We start from the raw sequence: 18,663 nt of genomic DNA on the forward strand, positions 1-18,663 counted from the left end.
CACGAAACACAGATATAACTCTGTGAGATGAATTAACAGAACACTAAGCAGTTTCTCAGAAAGCTTCTTTCCAGATTTCATCTGAGGATATTTCCTTTTTCACCATAGCCCTCTATGGGCTTCCAAATATAACTTTTCCAATTCCACAAGAACTGTCTTAGCGAAAGGCTTCTTGAGGGGAAAGCTGTAACTCTGTGAGATGATTTCACAGAACACAAAGAAGTTTCTCAGAAAGCTTCTTCATCTTTGTTGTCGGAGGATATTTCCTTTATCCCTATAGTCTTCAAAGGGATCCGAAATATCTGTTCTCAGATACCACAGAAATAAGGCTAGAAAACAGATCCCAGAAATACAGATGTAACTCTGTGAGATGAATTAACAGAACACTAAGCAGTTTCTCAGAAAGCTTCTTTCCAGATTTCATCTGAGGATATTTCCTTTTTCACCATAGCCCTCTATGGGCTTCCAAATATCACTTTGCCAATTCCACAAGTACTGTCTTAGCGAAAGGCTTCTTGAAGGGAAAGCTGTAACTCTGTGAGATGATTTCACAGAACACAAAGAAATTTCTCAGAAAGCTTCTTTCTCTTTGTTATCGGAGGATATTTACTTTGGCCCTATAGTCTTCAAAGGGATCCGATATATCTGTTCTCAGATTCCACAGAAATAAGGCTAGCAAAGAGATCCACGAAATACAGATGTAACTCTGTGAGATGAATTAACAGAACACTAAGCAGTTTCTCAGAAAGCTTCTTTTCATTTTCATCTGAGGATATTTCCTTTTTCACCATAGACCTCTATGGGCTTCCAAATATCACTTTGCCAATTCCACAAGAACTGTCTTAGCGAAAGGCTTCTTGAGCGGAAAGCTGTAACTCTGTGAGCTGATTTCACAGAACACAAAGAAGTTTCTCAGAAAGCTTCTTTCTCTTTGTTATCGGAGGATATTTCCTTTGGCCCTATAGTCTTCAAAGGGATCCGAAATATCTGTTCTCAGATTCCACAGAAATAAGGCTAGCAAAGAGATCCACGAAATACAGATGTAACTCTGTGAGATGAATTAACAGAACACTAAGCAGTTTCTCAGAAAGCTTCTTTCCAGATTTCATCTGAGGATATTTCCTTTTTCACCATAGCCCTCTATGGGCTTCCAAATATCACTTTGCCAATTCCACAAGAACTGTCTTAGCGAAAGGTTTCTTGAGGGGAAAGCTGTAACTCTGTGAGCTGATTTCACAGACCACAAAGAAGTTTCTCAGAGAGCTTCTTTCTCTTTTTTTATCGGAGGATATTTCCTTTGGCCCAATAGTCTTCAAAGGGATCCGAAATATCTGTTCTCAGATTCCACAGAAATAAGGCTAGCAAAGAGATCCACGAAATACAGACGTAACTCTGTGAGATGAAATAACAGAACACTAAGCAGTTTCTCAGAAAGCTTCTTTCCAGATTTCATCTGAGGATATTTCCTTTTTCACCATAGCCCTCTATGGCCTTCCAAATATCACTTGGCCAATTCCAGAAGAACTGTCTTAGCGAAAGGCTTCTTGAAGGGAAAGCTGTAACTCTGTGAGATGATTTCACAGAACACAAAGAAGTTTCTCAGAAAGCTTCTTTCTCTTTGTTATCGGAGGATATTTCCTTTGGCCCTATAGTCTTCAAAGGGATCCGAAATATCTGTTCTCAGATTCCAAAGAAATAAGGCTAGAAAAGAGATCCACGAAATACAGATGTAACACTGTGAGTGGAAGTCAGAGAACACTAAGCAGTTTCTCAGAAAGCTTCTTTCCAGATTTCATCTGAGGATATTTCCTTTTTCACCATAGCCCTCTATCAGCTTCCAAATATCACTTTGCCAATTCCACAAGAACTGTCTTAGCGAAAGGCTTCTTGAGGGGAAATCTGTAACTCTGTGAGATGATTTCACAGAACACAAAGACGTTTCTCAGAAAGCTTCTTTCTCTTTGTTATCGGAGGATATTTCCTTTGGCCCTATAGTCTTCAAAGGGATCTGAAATACCTGTTCTCAGATTCCATAGAAATAAGGCTAGCAAAGAGATACACGAAGTATAGATGTAACTCTGTTAGATGAAATAACAGAACACTAAGCAGTTTCTCAGAAAGCTTCTTTCCAGATTTTATCTGAGGATATTTCCTTTTTCACCATAGCCCTCTATGGGCTTCCAAATATCACTTTGCCAATTCCACAAGAACTGTCTTAGTGAAACGCTTCTTGAGGGGAAAGCTGTAACTCTGTGAGATGAATTCACAGAAAAAAAAGTAGTATCTCAGAAAGCTTCTTTCTCTTTGTTATCGGAGGATATTTCCTTTGGCCCTATAGTCTTCAAAGGGATCCGAAATATCTGTTCTCAGATTCCACAGAAATAAGGCTAGCAAAGAGATCCACGAAATACAGATGTAACTCTGTGAGATGAATTAACAGAACACTAAGTAGTTTCTCAGAAAGCTTCTTTCCAGATTTCATCGGAGGATATTTCCTTTTTCACCCTAGCCCTCAATGGGCTTCCAAATATCACTTTGCCAATTCCACCAGAACTGTCTTAGCCAAAGGCTTCTTGAGGGGAAAGCTGTAACTCTGTGAGATGATTTCACAGAACACAAAGAAGTTTCTCAGAAAGCTTCTTTCTCTTTGTTATCGGAGGATATTTCCTTTGTCCCTATAGTCTTCAAAGGGATCCTAAATATCTGTTCTCAGATTCCACAGAAATAAGGCTAGCAAAGAGATGCACGAAATACAGATGTAACCCTGTGAGTTGAATTAACAGAACACTAAGCAATTTCTCAGAAAGCTTCTTTCCAGATTTCATCTGAGGATATTTCCTTTTTCACCATACCCCTCTATGGGCTTCCAAATATCACTTTGTCAATTCCACAAGAACTGTCTTAGCGAAAGGCTTCTTGAGGGGAAAGCTGTAATTCTGTGAGATGATTTCACAGAACACAAAGAAGTTTCTCAGAAAGCTTCTTTCTCTTTGTTACCGGAGGATATTTCCTTTGGCCCTATAGTCTTCAAAGGGATCCGAAATATCTGTTCTCAGATTCCACAGAAATAAGGCTAGCAAACAGATCCACGAAATACAGATGTAACTCTGTGAGATGAAATAACAGAACACTAAGCAGTTTCTCAGAAAGCTTCTTTCCAGATTGCATCTGAGGATACTTCCTTTTTCACCATAGCCCTGTATGGGTTTCCAAATATCACTTTGCCAATTCCACAAGAACTGTCTTAGCGAAAGGCTCCTTGAGAGGAAAGCTGTAACTCTGTGAGATGATTTCACAGAACACAAAGAAGTTTCTCAGAAAGCTTCTTTCTCTTTGTTAACGGAGGATATTTCCTTTGTCCCTATAGTCTTCAAAGGGATCCGAAATATCTGTTCTCAGATTCCACAGAAATAAAGCTAGCAAAGAGATCCACGAAATACAGGTGTAACTCTGTGAGATGAATTAACAGAACACTAAGCCGTTTCTCAGAAAACTTCTTTCCAGATTTCATCTGAGGATATTTCCTTTTTCACCATAGTTCTCTACGGGCTTCCAAATATCACTTTGCCAATTTCACAAGAACTGTCTTAGCGAAAGGCTTCTTGAGGGGAAAGCTGTAACTCTGTGAGATGAATTCACAGAACACAATGAAGTTTCTCAGAAAGCTTCTTTCTCTTTGTTATCGGAGGATATTTCCTTTGGCCCTATAGTCTTCAAAGGGATCCGAAATATCTGTTCTCAGATTCCACAGAAATAAGGCTAGCAAAGAGATCCACGAAATACAGAGGTAACTCTGTGAGATGAAATAACAGAACACTAAGCAGTTTCTCAGAAAACTTCTTTCCAGATTTCATCTGAGGATATTTCCTTTTTCACCATAGCCCTCTAGGGGCTTCCAAATATCACTTTGCCAATTCCACAAGAACTGTCTTAGCGAAAGGCTTCTTGAATTGAAAGCTGTAACTCTGTGAGCTGATTTCACAGAACACAAAGAAGTTTCTCACAAAGCTTCTTTCTCTTTGTTATCAGTGGATATTTCCTTTGGCCCTATTGTCTTCAAAGGGATCCGAAATATCTGTTCTCAGATTCCACAGTAATAAGGCTAGCAAAGAGATCCACGAAATACAGATGTAACTCTGTGAGATGAATTAACAGAACACTAAGCAGTTTCCCAGAAAGCTTCTTTCCATATTTCATCTGAGGATATTTCCTTTTTCACCATAGCCCTCTATGGGCTTCCAAATATCACTTTGCCATTCCACAAGAACTGTCTTAGTGAAAGGCTTCTTGAGGGGAAAGCTGTAACTTTCTGAGATGATTTCACAGAACACGAAGAAGTTTCTCAGAAAGCTTCTTTCTCTTTGTTATCGGTGGATACTTCCTTTGGCCCTATAGTCTTCAAAGGGATCCGAAATATCTGTTCTCAGATTCCACAGAAATAAGGCTAGCAAAGAGATCCACGAAATACAGATGTAACACTGTGAGATGAATTAACAGAACACTAAGCAGTTTCTAAGAAAGCTTCTTTCCAGATTGCATCTGAGGATATTTCCTTTTTCACCATAGCCCTCTATGGGCTTCCAAATATCTCTTTGCCAATTCCACAAGAACTGTCTTAGCGAAAGGCTTCTTGAGGGGAAAGCTGTAACTCTGTGAGTTGATTTCACAGAACACAAAGAAGTTTCTCAGAAAACTTCTTTCTCTTTGTTATCGGAGGATGTTTCCTTTGGCCCTATAGTCTTCAAAGGGATTCGAAATATCTGTTCTCAGATTCCACAGAAATAAGGCTAGCAAAGAGTTCCACGAAATACAGGTGTAACTCTGTGAGATGAATTAACAGAACACTAAGCAGTTTCTCAGAAAGCTTCTTTCCAGATTTCATCTGAGGATATTTCCTTTTTCACCATAGCCCTCTATGGGCTTCCAAATATCACTTTGCCAATTCCACAAGAACTGTCTTAGCGAAAGGCTTCTTGAGGGGAAAGCTGTAACTCTGTGAGATGAATTCACAGAACACAAAGAAGTATCTCAGAAAGCTTCTTTCTCTTTGTTATCGGAGGATATTTCCTTTGTCTCTATAGTCTTCAAAGAGATCCGAAATATCTCTTCTCAGATTCCACAGAAATAAGGCTAGCAAAGAGATCCACGAAATACAGATGTAACTCTGTGAGATGAATTAACAGAACACTAAGCAGATTCTCAGAAAACTTCTTTCCAGATTTCATCTGAGTATATTTCCTTTTTCACCATAGCCCTACAAGGGCTTCCAAATATCACTATGCCAATTCCACAAGAACTGTCTTAGTGAAAGGCTTCTTGAGGGGAAAGCTGTAACTCTGTGAGATTATTTCAGAAACACAAAGCAGTTTCTCAGAAAGCTTCTTTCTCTTTGTTATCGGAGGATATTTCCTTTGGCCCTATAGTCTTCAAAGGGATCCGAAATATCTGTTCTCAGATTCCACAGAAATAAGGCTAGCAAAGAGATCCACGAAATACAGATGTAACTCTGTGAGATGAAATAACAGAACACTAAGCAGTTTCTCAGAAAGCTTCTTTCCAGATTTCATCTGAGGATATTTCCTTTTTCACCATAGCCCTCTATGGGCTTCCAAATATCACTTTGCCAATTCCACAAGAAGTGTCTTAGCGAAAGGCTTCTTGAAGGGAAAGCTGTAACTCAGTGAGCTGATTTCACAGAACACAAAGAAGTTTCTCAGAAAGCTTCTTTCTCTTTGTTATCAGAGGATATTTCCTTTGGCCCTGTAGTCTTCAAAGGGATCCGAAATATCTGTTCTCAGATTCCACAGAAATAAGGCTAGCAAAGAGATCCACGAAATACAGATGTAACTCTGTGAGATGAATTAACAGAACACTAAGCAGTTTCCCAGAAAGCTTCTTTCCAGATTTCATCTGAGGATATTTCCTTTTTCACCATAGCCCTCTATGGGCTTACAAATATCACTTTGCCAATTCCACAAGAACTGTCTTAGCGAAAGGCTTCTTGAGGGGAAAGCTGTAACTCTGTGAGATGATTTCACAGAACACAAAGAAGTTTCTCAGAAAGCTTCTTTCTCTTTGTTATCGGAGGATATTTCCTTTGGTCCTATAGTCTTCAAAGGGATCCGAAATATCTGTTCTCAGATTCCACAGAAATAAGGCTAGCAAAGAGATCCACGAAATACAGATGTAACTCAGTGAGATGAATTAACAGAATACTAAACAGTTTCTCAGAAAGCTTCTTTCCAGATTGCATCTGAGGATATTTCCTTTTTCAGCATAGCCCTCTATGGGCTTCCAAATATCACTTTGCCAATTCCACAAGAACTGTCTTAGCGAAAGTCTTCTTGAGGGGAAAGCTGTAACTCTGCGAGATGATTTCACAGAACACAAAGAAGTTTCTCAGAAAACTTCTTTCTCTTTGTTTTTTTTTTGTTTTTTTTTGTTTTTTTGTTTTTTTGTTTTTTTGTGCTAGACTCCAATTTAATTCCAGCAACAGTTCACAGGCCATATTCACAGAAAAGTTAATCTGGGCTTTATGAGAGGTAGCCATTTTCTTTCTTTCTTTTTTTGTTTTGTTTTTTGGAGACAGGGTCTTGCTCTGTGGCCCAGGCTGGAGTGCAGCGGCACCTTCCCAGCCCACTGCAGCCTTGAACTCCCGTGCTCAGGCAATCCTCCCACCCCAGCCTCCCGAGCAGCTAGGACCACATAAATGTGCCACCATGCCTGGCCAATCTTTAAGTTTTCTGCAGAGACGGGATCTCACTATCCTGTCCAGGCCGGTCTCAGATTCCTGGGCTCAAGCGATTCCGCTGATTCAGCCTCCCAAAGTGCTGGGACCACAAATGACAGCCACCGCATGCAGCCCATATTCCTTTTTAAGGAAAGATGCAGAGGTGTTAAAGATTAATATCAAGGCCGTTCGCGGTGGCTCAAGCCTGCAATCCCAGCACCTTGGGAGGCCGAGACGGGCGGATCACAAGGTCAGGAGATCGAGACCATCCCGGCTAACACGGCGAAACCCCGTCTCTACTAAAAACACACAAAAAACCAACCGGGCGAGGTGGCGGCGCCTGCGGTCCCAGCTACTCAGGAGGCCGAGGCAGGAGAATGGCGGGAACCCGGAAGGCGGAGCTTGCAGTGAGCTGAGATCCAGCCACCTCACCCCAGCCTGGGCGACAGAGCGAGACCCCGTCTCAAAAAAAAAAAAAAAAAAAAAAAAAAGATTAATATCAAATTGTCCAGGCATGGTGTTTTTGAAATTATGGGCCCTCTGAGAGGCAACCAAACACACACATGACTTCATTTCTTTATTAATTCCTGCCTCATCATCTTTTCTCATTGATGCTCCTTAATGTTAAAGGAATCTCTCTCTCTCACACACACACGTAAGACCAAAACAAATATCTTGAACATGCAAAAAAATAGTGTACACTGCTGAATAGTGTGCACTGTTGAATAGTGTGCACTGTTGAAGTGTGCACTGCTGAATAGTGTGCACTGCTGAATAGTGTGCACTGCTGAATAGTGTGCACTGTTGAATAGTGTGCACTGCTGAATAGTGTACACTGTTGAATAGTGTGCACTGCTGAATAGTATACACGGTTGAATACTGTGCACTGTTGCAGTGTGATGTGCCTAGGGCATCAGGATCTTGGGAAAGCTCTAGGTTTTTGGCTTCGAAAGAAAACTGCATGTTGAATAACAGGTTTTTACATTTATTATTGTTGTGTATTTCCTCCCCTTTTTGCACTACTATCTACGCTGAGTGATCTATTGCCAACTGGCTCCAATTCTCCAAATCAAAGTGTGTGAGGAAAACACACTTGTGCAATCCTCTTTAACAGAAGATACACCAAGTAATCTGTCTGTCTACTTCTGTTACCCAGAAATAAAACCACTTGAAGGGCTGCTTGGCTGGAGGGGTCCGGTTGGGAGCGCATCCTGCCCTCAGTCGGAATCCATGGTGAACAGCTGGATGTCCTGTGGGTTCCAGTACAGGCCGACTGCTGAGTTGTAGACAAGAGACCAGACGTAGGGGATAAAAAACTCCTCAGGCTGCTCCTCTTCCACATATTTGAATTTCAATTCTGGAAATTTCTTCAGTCTGTCTTTGGGCAGCGCAATGACGCCTTGCTTAATGATTTCCAGGACCCGTTCCACTGACAGCTCAGCTCCAGCTTGCAGCAACCTTGAGCTAAAGAAGGTGATCACCAGATCAATATTTTGCATTATATCCTGAAATGAAGGATGAGTTCGAAATTGTTCGAAGAGATCGCGTTTGTAGAGCAGGGCGTATACCAAGTTTGGGTTGTGGTGAAGGGAATTTGTCAGGCAGGAGTTGATGATCTCTAACATCATTCGAATCACTTCTTCAATGACATTTAGGTCTTGTGCATAATCTGGTAGAGGAACATCATTAGAACTCAGCGAACCTCTCAAGGACTGTGTGGCTTGTTCCAGAACTTTGTTGTGTTTTTTAGACAGCAAAGAAAATAAACTGATGATCCTCTGGACAGCATACTGATGGAGAGAACGAAACTGTGCCGACATATTTGCTAAAGCTGCCAAACAGTTCGTGTGAAGGTACTTGTCTCTTGTCCTAGTCATGTTGTATTGAATGGTTCTTATTACGACCAGGATGAGGAGACTCCCCAAGGAGATTTCAGTTAAAACTCGTTCTGAATACCAAGTAATATTTTTTAGTATCACTTCATGAATGGATCTGTTGAAGCCATCATCTTCCGTAAGGATCAACAATATTATAAGGGCCATATACACATGGTGTGAATTCCTTTCTTCAACATGATACAGAATCTCAAGAATAGGTAAAACAAGATTTTCCATGTCTGTGCGAGCCAACATGTATGTTCTAATATTACTATTTTGATGAAGCAAGGTATACAAGAGGAGAGTTGCTTGATCAGATGTCTGCTGTTCACAAAGAGCTGTGTACAAACTATTAAAGTTGATCTGGAAGGCATGTGCAATTGATGAGGGGAAAGGACTGCTATCTTGTGTGTTCTTGAAGGACATAATGGCTTGTCTGTAGGGGTTTGGCGCATCTGAGGCATCTGTCAGATTGGCCAACACCAGCAGAAGCAGGAGACTCTGGTTGGCCAGAGGGGAAGAAAGCTCTGGAGAGGCAGTCGCTTTGCTGCCCACACCACCTAGCGTGAAGACAGTCCAGAGTCCTGTTGCTACTCCTGATGCAAGTCCATAAAGCAGTCCTCCCCCATCCGACTGCTGAGGGAAAACATGGGTTCCTGGAGGAGGTGGCTTTTCTTGTCTGATAAAGTTATATAATAAGGTCTTCACAAGTTTGCTGGTGTATGGAAGACATGGACCTCGCATCAAATAGTTGTGGCTGATGCTCTGTCGCAAAACTTCTTTGTGGAAGAGCTGGCAGGAAAGGAAAACAACCATTGTTGATATAGCTTCTACTGATATTTCATATGTAATATCTAAGAGTGGAATATCAGTGATTAACTGCATCAAACAGCACAGCAATTCTTCCAAAAGATCTTCTGAGTCAGAACTGTAATTGCCAGGAGATTTTTCTTCATAAGTAAAATGAAGTTGTAATTCCTCTTCTGACATCTGACAGATGAACACTTTCAGCAAACAGCAAATAATAAACAAAGCATTGTGTGTCTGCCAAATGAAGATGTGGTTCTGACATTCTGCTGAGAGTTTTAGTTCTTTGGTTCTAGAAAGGAAGACCTTAATCAGTGCACCAAGATTTCCTGTTCGAGGATTGTTTTCAACTAATGACCTGCAGACTGAAATGGTTGCTTCCTCCAAGAGTTTCAACTCAGTACTGCTAGTTGGTGCAGGGAAAGAAAACGAGAGAAGCTGATTCCAGAACGGGTCATTCTCAGAGACAGATTCCGTGCCGGATAACTTTTTCAAGTATTCATTTTTAGGAAGATCGCCGATTCTGCTGCTATTTGATCCCATCTTCTTCCTTAAGCAGATAACTTGTCCTTAAACCTGCATTTCCACAAGACAACCTGTCTCAGCCGGCGGGGGGATACACTCCAGCTCCACGGACCCACGGACTGACGGGCGGGTGGCAGAGGGGTCGGGAGAAGTCGCGGTCGCCGCCGCAGCCTCAGGTGGCGCACGCCAGCTCAGGCCTCCAAGTTTCCACGTCCTGCGAGTAAGGATCCGGCTCCGGCTTGGCCTGCAGCTCGGCCCCGGCTCGGCTCCAGCCCGGGCCGCCTCGGTGCGGAGGCCAGGAGGCGGCGAGGGAAGAGGGAAGCGACCTAGAACGTGGCTAGGGCTCTCTTTGTTATCGGAGGATATTTCTTTGGCCCTATAGTCTTCAAAGGGATCCGAAATATCTGTTCTCTGATTCCACAGAAATAAGGCTAGCAAAGAGATCCACGAAATACAGATGTAACTCTGTGAGATGAATTAACAGTACACTAAGCAGTTTCTCAGAAAGCTTCTTTCCAGATTTCATCTGAGGATATTTCCTTTTTCACCGTAGCCCTCTATGGGCTTCCAAATATCACTTTGCCAATTCCACAAGAACTGTATTAGTGAAAGGCTTCTTGAGGGGAAAGCTGTAACTCTGTGAGATGATTTCACAGAACACAAAGAAGTTTCTCAGAAAGCTTCTTTCTCTTTGTTATCGGAGGATATTTCCTTTGGCCCTATAGTCTTCAAAGGGATCCGAAATATCTGTTCTCAGGTTCCACAGAAATAAGGCTAGCAAAGAGATCCACGAAATACAGATGTAACTCTGAGAGATGAATTAACAGAACACTAAGCAGTTTCTCAGAAAGCTTCTTTCCAGATTTCATCTGAGGATATTTCCTTTTTCACCATAGCCCTCTATGGGCTTCCAAATATCACTTTGCCAATTCCACAAGAACTGTCTTAGCGAAAGGCTTCTTGAAGGGAAAGCTGTAATTCTGTGAGATGATTTCACAGAACACAAAGAAGTTTCTCAGAAAGCTTCTTTCTCTTTGTATTCAGAGGATATTTCCTTTGGCCCTATAGTCTTCAAAGGGATCCGAAATATCTGTTCTCAGATTCCAAAGAAATAAGGCTAGCAAACAGATAAACGAAATACAGGTGTAACTCTGTGAGATGAATTAACAGAACACTAAGAAGTTTCCCAGAAAGCTTCTTTCCAGATTTCATCTGAGGATATTTCCTTTTTCACCATAGCCCTCTATGGGCTTCCAAATATCACTTTGCCAATTCCACAAGAACTGTCTTAGTGAAAGGCTTCTTGAGGGGAAAGCTGTAACTTTCTGAGATGATTTCACAGAACACAAAGAAGTTTCTCAGAAAGCTTCTTTCTCTTTGTTATCGGAGGATATTACTTTGGCCATATAGTCTTCAAAGGGATCCGAAATATATGTTCTCAGAATCCACAGAAATAAGGCTAGGAAAGAGATCCACGAAATACAGATGTAACTCTGTGAGATGAATTAACAGAACACTAAGCAGTTTCTCAGAAAGCTTCTTTCCAGATTTCATCTGAGGATATTTCCTTTTTTTACCATACCCCTCTATGGGCTTCCAAATATCACTTTGCCAATTCCACAAGAACTGTCTTAGCGAAAGTCTTCTTGAGGGGAAAGCTGTAACTCTGCGAGATGATTTCACAGAACACAAAGAAGTTTCTCAGAAAACTTCTTTCTCTTTGTTTTTTTTTTGTTTTTTTTTGTTTTTTTGTTTTTTTGTTTTTTTGTGCTAGACTCCAATTTAATTCCAGCAACAGTTCACAGGCCATATTCACAGAAAAGTTAATCTGGGCTTTATGAGAGGTAGCCATTTTCTTTCTTTCTTTTTTTGTTTTGTTTTTTGGAGACAGGGTCTTGCTCTGTGGCCCAGGCTGGAGTGCAGCGGCACCTTCCCAGCCCACTGCAGCCTTGAACTCCCGTGCTCAGGCAATCCTCCCACCCCAGCCTCCCGAGCAGCTAGGACCACATAAATGTGCCACCATGCCTGGCCAATCTTTAAGTTTTCTGCAGAGACGGGATCTCACTATCCTGTCCAGGCCGGTCTCAGATTCCTGGGCTCAAGCGATTCCGCTGATTCAGCCTCCCAAAGTGCTGGGACCACAAATGACAGCCACCGCATGCAGCCCATATTCCTTTTTAAGGAAAGATGCAGAGGTGTTAAAGATTAATATCAAGGCCGTTCGCGGTGGCTCAAGCCTGCAATCCCAGCACCTTGGGAGGCCGAGACGGGCGGATCACAAGGTCAGGAGATCGAGACCATCCCGGCTAACACGGCGAAACCCCGTCTCTACTAAAAACACACAAAAAACCAACCGGGCGAGGTGGCGGCGCCTGCGGTCCCAGCTACTCAGGAGGCCGAGGCAGGAGAATGGCGGGAACCCGGAAGGCGGAGCTTGCAGTGAGCTGAGATCCAGCCACCGCACCCCAGCCTGGGCGACAGAGCGAGACCCCGTCTCAAAAAAAAAAAAAAAAAAAAAAAAAAGATTAATATCAAATTGTCCAGGCATGGTGTTTTTGAAATTATGGGCCCTCTGAGAGGCAACCAAACACACACATGACTTCATTTCTTTATTAATTCCTGCCTCATCATCTTTTCTCATTGATGCTCCTTAATGTTAAAGGAATCTCTCTCTCTCACACACACACGTAAGACCAAAACAAATATCTTGAACATGCAAAAAAATAGTGTACACTGCTGAATAGTGTGCACTGTTGAATAGTGTGCACTGTTGAAGTGTGCACTGCTGAATAGTGTGCACTGCTGAATAGTGTGCACTGCTGAATAGTGTGCACTGTTGAATAGTGTGCACTGCTGAATAGTGTACACTGTTGAATAGTGTGCACTGCTGAATAGTATACACGGTTGAATACTGTGCACTGTTGCAGTGTGATGTGCCTAGGGCATCAGGATCTTGGGAAAGCTCTAGGTTTTTGGCTTCGAAAGAAAACTGCATGTTGAATAACAGGTTTTTACATTTATTATTGTTGTGTATTTCCTCCCCTTTTTGCACTACTATCTACGCTGAGTGATCTATTGCCAACTGGCTCCAATTCTCCAAATCAAAGTGTGTGAGGAAAACACACTTGTGCAATCCTCTTTAACAGAAGATACACCAAGTAATCTGTCTGTCTACTTCTGTTACCCAGAAATAAAACCACTTGAAGGGCTGCTTGGCTGGAGGGGTCCGGTTGGGAGCGCATCCTGCCCTCAGTCGGAATCCATGGTGAACAGCTGGATGTCCTGTGGGTTCCAGTACAGGCCGACTGCTGAGTTGTAGACAAGAGACCAGACGTAGGGGATAAAAAACTCCTCAGGCTGCTCCTCTTCCACATATTTGAATTTCAATTCTGGAAATTTCTTCAGTCTGTCTTTGGGCAGCGCAATGACGCCTTGCTTAATGATTTCCAGGACCCGTTCCACTGACAGCTCAGCTCCAGCTTGCAGCAACCTTGAGCTAAAGAAGGTGATCACCAGATCAATATTTTGCATTATATCCTGAAATGAAGGATGAGTTCGAAATTGTTCGAAGAGATCGCGTTTGTAGAGCAGGGCGTATACCAAGTTTGGGTTGTGGTGAAGGGAATTTGTCAGGCAGGAGTTGATGATCTCTAACATCATTCGAATCACTTCTTCAATGACATTTAGGTCTTGTGCATAATCTGGTAGAGGAACATCATTAGAACTCAGCGAACCTCTCAAGGACTGTGTGGCTTGTTCCAGAACTTTGTTGTGTTTTTTAGACAGCAAAGAAAATAAACTGATGATCCTCTGGACAGCATACTGATGGAGAGAACGAAACTGTGCCGACATATTTGCTAAAGCTGCCAAACAGTTCGTGTGAAGGTACTTGTCTCTTGTCCTAGTCATGTTGTATTGAATGGTTCTTATTACGACCAGGATGAGGAGACTCCCCAAGGAGATTTCAGTTAAAACTCGTTCTGAATACCAAGTAATATTTTTTAGTATCACTTCATGAATGGATCTGTTGAAGCCATCATCTTCCGTAAGGATCAACAATATTATAAGGGCCATATACACATGGTGTGAATTCCTTTCTTCAACATGATACAGAATCTCAAGAATAGGTAAAACAAGATTTTCCATGTCTGTGCGAGCCAACATGTATGTTCTAATATTACTATTTTGATGAAGCAAGGTATACAAGAGGAGAGTTGCTTGATCAGATGTCTGCTGTTCACAAAGAGCTGTGTACAAACTATTAAAGTTGATCTGGAAGGCATGTGCAATTGATGAGGGGAAAGGACTGCTATCTTGTGTGTTCTTGAAGGACATAATGGCTTGTCTGTAGGGGTTTGGCGCATCTGAGGCATCTGTCAGATTGGCCAACACCAGCAGAAGCAGGAGACTCTGGTTGGCCAGAGGGGAAGAAAGCTCTGGAGAGGCAGTCGCTTTGCTGCCCACACCACCTAGCGTGAAGACAGTCCAGAGTCCTGTTGCTACTCCTGATGCAAGTCCATAAAGCAGTCCTCCCCCATCCGACTGCTGAGGGAAAACATGGGTTCCTGGAGGAGGTGGCTTTTCTTGTCTGATAAAGTTATATAATAAGGTCTTCACAAGTTTGCTGGTGTATGGAAGACATGGACCTCGCATCAAATAGTTGTGGCTGATGCTCTGTCGCAAAACTTCTTTGTGGAAGAGCTGGCAGGAAAGGAAAACAACCATTGTTGATATAGCTTCTACTGATATTTCATATGTAATATCTAAGAGTGGAATATCAGTGATTAACTGCATCAAACAGCACAGCAATTCTTCCAAAAGATCTTCTGAGTCAGAACTGTAATTGCCAGGAGATTTTTCTTCATAAGTAAAATGAAGTTGTAATTCCTCTTCTGACATCTGACAGATGAACACTTTCAGCAAACAGCAAATAATAAACAAAGCATTGTGTGTCTGCCAAATGAAGATGTGGTTCTGACATTCTGCTGAGAGTTTTAGTTCTTTGGTTCTAGAAAGGAAGACCTTAATCAGTGCACCAAGATTTCCTGTTCGAGGATTGTTTTCAACTAATGACCTGCAGACTGAAATGGTTGCTTCCTCCAAGAGTTTCAACTCAGTACTGCTAGTTGGTGCAGGGAAAGAAAACGAGAGAAGCTGATTCCAGAACGGGTCATTCTCAGAGACAGATTCCGTGCCGGATAACTTTTTCAAGTATTCATTTTTAGGAAGATCGCCGATTCTGCTGCTATTTGATCCCATCTTCTTCCTTAAGCAGATAACTTGTCCTTAAACCTGCATTTCCACAAGACAACCTGTCTCAGCCGGCGGGGGGATACACTCCAGCTCCACGGACCCACGGACTGACGGGCGGGTGGCAGAGGGGTCGGGAGAAGTCGCGGTCGCCGCCGCAGCCTCAGGTGGCGCACGCCAGCTCAGGCCTCCAAGTTTCCACGTCCTGCGAGTAAGGATCCGGCTCCGGCTTGGCCTGCAGCTCGGCCCCGGCTCGGCTCCAGCCCGGGCCGCCTCGGTGCGGAGGCCAGGAGGCGGCGAGGGAAGAGGGAAGCGACCTAGAACGTGGCTAGGGCTCTCTTTGTTATCGGAGGATATTTCTTTGGCCCTATAGTCTTCAAAGGGATCCGAAATATCTGTTCTCTGATTCCACAGAAATAAGGCTAGCAAAGAGATCCACGAAATACAGATGTAACTCTGTGAGATGAATTAACAGTACACTAAGCAGTTTCTCAGAAAGCTTCTTTCCAGATTTCATCTGAGGATATTTCCTTTTTCACCGTAGCCCTCTATGGGCTTCCAAATATCACTTTGCCAATTCCACAAGAACTGTATTAGTGAAAGGCTTCTTGAGGGGAAAGCTGTAACTCTGTGAGATGATTTCACAGAACACAAAGAAGTTTCTCAGAAAGCTTCTTTCTCTTTGTTATCGGAGGATATTTCCTTTGGCCCTATAGTCTTCAAAGGGATCCGAAATATCTGTTCTCAGGTTCCACAGAAATAAGGCTAGCAAAGAGATCCACGAAATACAGATGTAACTCTGAGAGATGAATTAACAGAACACTAAGCAGTTTCTCAGAAAGCTTCTTTCCAGATTTCATCTGAGGATATTTCCTTTTTCACCATAGCCCTCTATGGGCTTCCAAATATCACTTTGCCAATTCCACAAGAACTGTCTTAGCGAAAGGCTTCTTGAAGGGAAAGCTGTAATTCTGTGAGATGATTTCACAGAACACAAAGAAGTTTCTCAGAAAGCTTCTTTCTCTTTGTATTCAGAGGATATTTCCTTTGGCCCTATAGTCTTCAAAGGGATCCGAAATATCTGTTCTCAGATTCCAAAGAAATAAGGCTAGCAAACAGATAAACGAAATACAGGTGTAACTCTGTGAGATGAATTAACAGAACACTAAGAAGTTTCCCAGAAAGCTTCTTTCCAGATTTCATCTGAGGATATTTCCTTTTTCACCATAGCCCTCTATGGGCTTCCAAATATCACTTTGCCAATTCCACAAGAACTGTCTTAGTGAAAGGCTTCTTGAGGGGAAAGCTGTAACTTTCTGAGATGATTTCACAGAACACAAAGAAGTTTCTCAGAAAGCTTCTTTCTCTTTGTTATCGGAGGATATTACTTTGGCCATATAGTCTTCAAAGGGATCCGAAATATATGTTCTCAGAATCCACAGAAATAAGGCTAGGAAAGAGATCCACGAAATACAGATGTAACTCTGTGAGATGAATTAACAGAACACTAAGCAGTTTCTCAGAAAGCTTCTTTCCAGATTTCATCTGAGGATATTTCCTTTTTTTACCATACCCCTCTATGGGCTTCCAAATATCACTTTGCCAATTCCACAAGAACTGTCTTAGCGAAAGGCTTCTTGAGGGGAAAGCTGTAACTCTGTGAGATGATTTCATAGAACACAAAGAAGTTTCTCAGAAAGCTTCTTTCTCTTTGTTATCGGAGGATATTTCTTTGGCCCTATAGTCTTCAAAGGGATCCGAAATATCTGTTCTCAGATTCCACAGAAATAAGGCTAGCAAAGAGATCCACGAAATACAGATGTAACTCTGTGAGATGAATTAACAGTACACTAAGCAGTTTCTCAGAGAGCTTCTTTCCAGATTTCATCTGAGGATATTTCCTTTTTCACCGTAGCCCTCTATGGGCTTCCAAATATCACTTTGCCAATTCCACAAGAACTGTCTTAGCGAAAGGCTTCTTGAGGGGAAAGCTGTAACTCTGTGAGATGATTTCACAGAACACAAAGAAGTTTCTCAGAAAGCTTCTTTCTCTTTGTTATCGGAGGATATTTCCTTTGGCCCTATAGTCTTCAAAGGGATCCGAAATATCTGTTCTCAGATTCCACAGAAATAAGGCTAGCAAAGAGATCCACGAAATACAGGTGTAACTCTGTGAGATGAATTAACAGAACACTAAGCAGTTTCTCAGAAACCTTCTTTCCAGATTTCATCTGAGGATATTTCCTTTTTCACATAGCCCTCTATGGGCTTCCAAATATCACTTGCCGATTCCACAAGAACTGTCTTAGCGAAAGGCTTCTTGATGGGAAAGCTGTAACTCTGTGAGATGATTTCACAGAACACAAAGAAGTTTCTCAGAAAGCTTCTTTCTCTTTGTTATCGGAGGATATTTCCTTTGGCCCTATACTCTTCAAAGGTATCCGAAATATCTGTTCTCAGATTCCACAGAAATAAAGCTAGCAAAGAGATCCACGAAATACAGGTGTAACTCTGTGAGATGAATTAACAGAACACTAAGCCGTTTCTCAGAAACTTCTTTCCAGATTTCATCTGAGGATATTTCCTTTTTCACCATAGTTCTCTATGGGCTTCCAAATATCACTTTGCCAATTCCACAAGAACTGTCTTAGCGAAAGGCTTCTTGAGGGGAAAGCTGTAACTCTGTGAGATGAATTCACAGAACAAAAAGAAGTATCTCAGAAAGCTTCTTTCTCTTTGTTATCGGAGGATATTTCCTTTGGCTCTATAGTCTTCAAAGAGATCCGAAATATCTGTTCTCAGATTCCACAGAAATAAGGCTAGCAAATAGACCAACGAAATACAGATGTAACTCTGTGAGATGAAATAACAGAACACTAAGCAGTTTCTCAGAAAGCTTCTTTCCAGATTTCATCTGAGGATATTTCCTTTTTCACCGTGCCCTCTATGGGCTTCCAAATATCACTTTGCCATTCCACAAGAACTGTCTTAGTGAAAAGCTTCTTGAGGGGAAAGCTGTAACTTTCTGAGATGATTTCACAGAACACAAAGAAGTTTCTCAGAAAGCTTCTTTCTCTTTGTTATCGGAGGATATTACTTTGGTCCTATAGTCTTCAAAGGGATCCGAAATATCTGTTCTCAGATTCAACAGAAATAAGGCTAGCAAAGAGATCCACGAAATACAGATGTAACTCTGTGAGATGAGTTAACAGAACACTAAGCAGTTTCTCAGAAAGCTTCTTTCCAGATTTCATCTGAGGATATTTCCTTTTTCACCATACCCCCCTATGGGCTTCCAAATATCACTTTGCCAATTCCACAAGAACTGTCTTAGCGAAAGTCTTCTTGAGGGGAAAGCTGTAAGTCTGTGAGCTGATTTCACAGAACACAAAGAAGTTTCTCAGAAAGCTTCTTTCTCTTTGTTATCGGAGGATATTTCCTTTGGCCCTATAGTCTTCAAAGGGATCCGAAATA

General features: G+C 42.0%; 2 pseudogenes; both read right to left on the minus strand.

The window, feature by feature from the left end:
- Window positions 1-7,294: 7,294 nt before the first annotated feature.
- On the minus strand, window positions 7,295-10,214 carry LOC135970947 (dymeclin pseudogene; annotated as a pseudogene).
- A 2,321-nt stretch (window positions 10,215-12,535) lies between these two features.
- On the minus strand, window positions 12,536-15,455 carry LOC135970948 (dymeclin pseudogene; annotated as a pseudogene).
- Window positions 15,456-18,663: the final 3,208 nt, after the last annotated feature.

Source organism: Macaca fascicularis, chromosome 5 (assembly GCF_037993035.2).
Source record: "Macaca fascicularis isolate 582-1 chromosome 5, T2T-MFA8v1.1".
Lineage (NCBI taxonomy): Eukaryota > Metazoa > Chordata > Mammalia > Primates > Cercopithecidae > Macaca > Macaca fascicularis.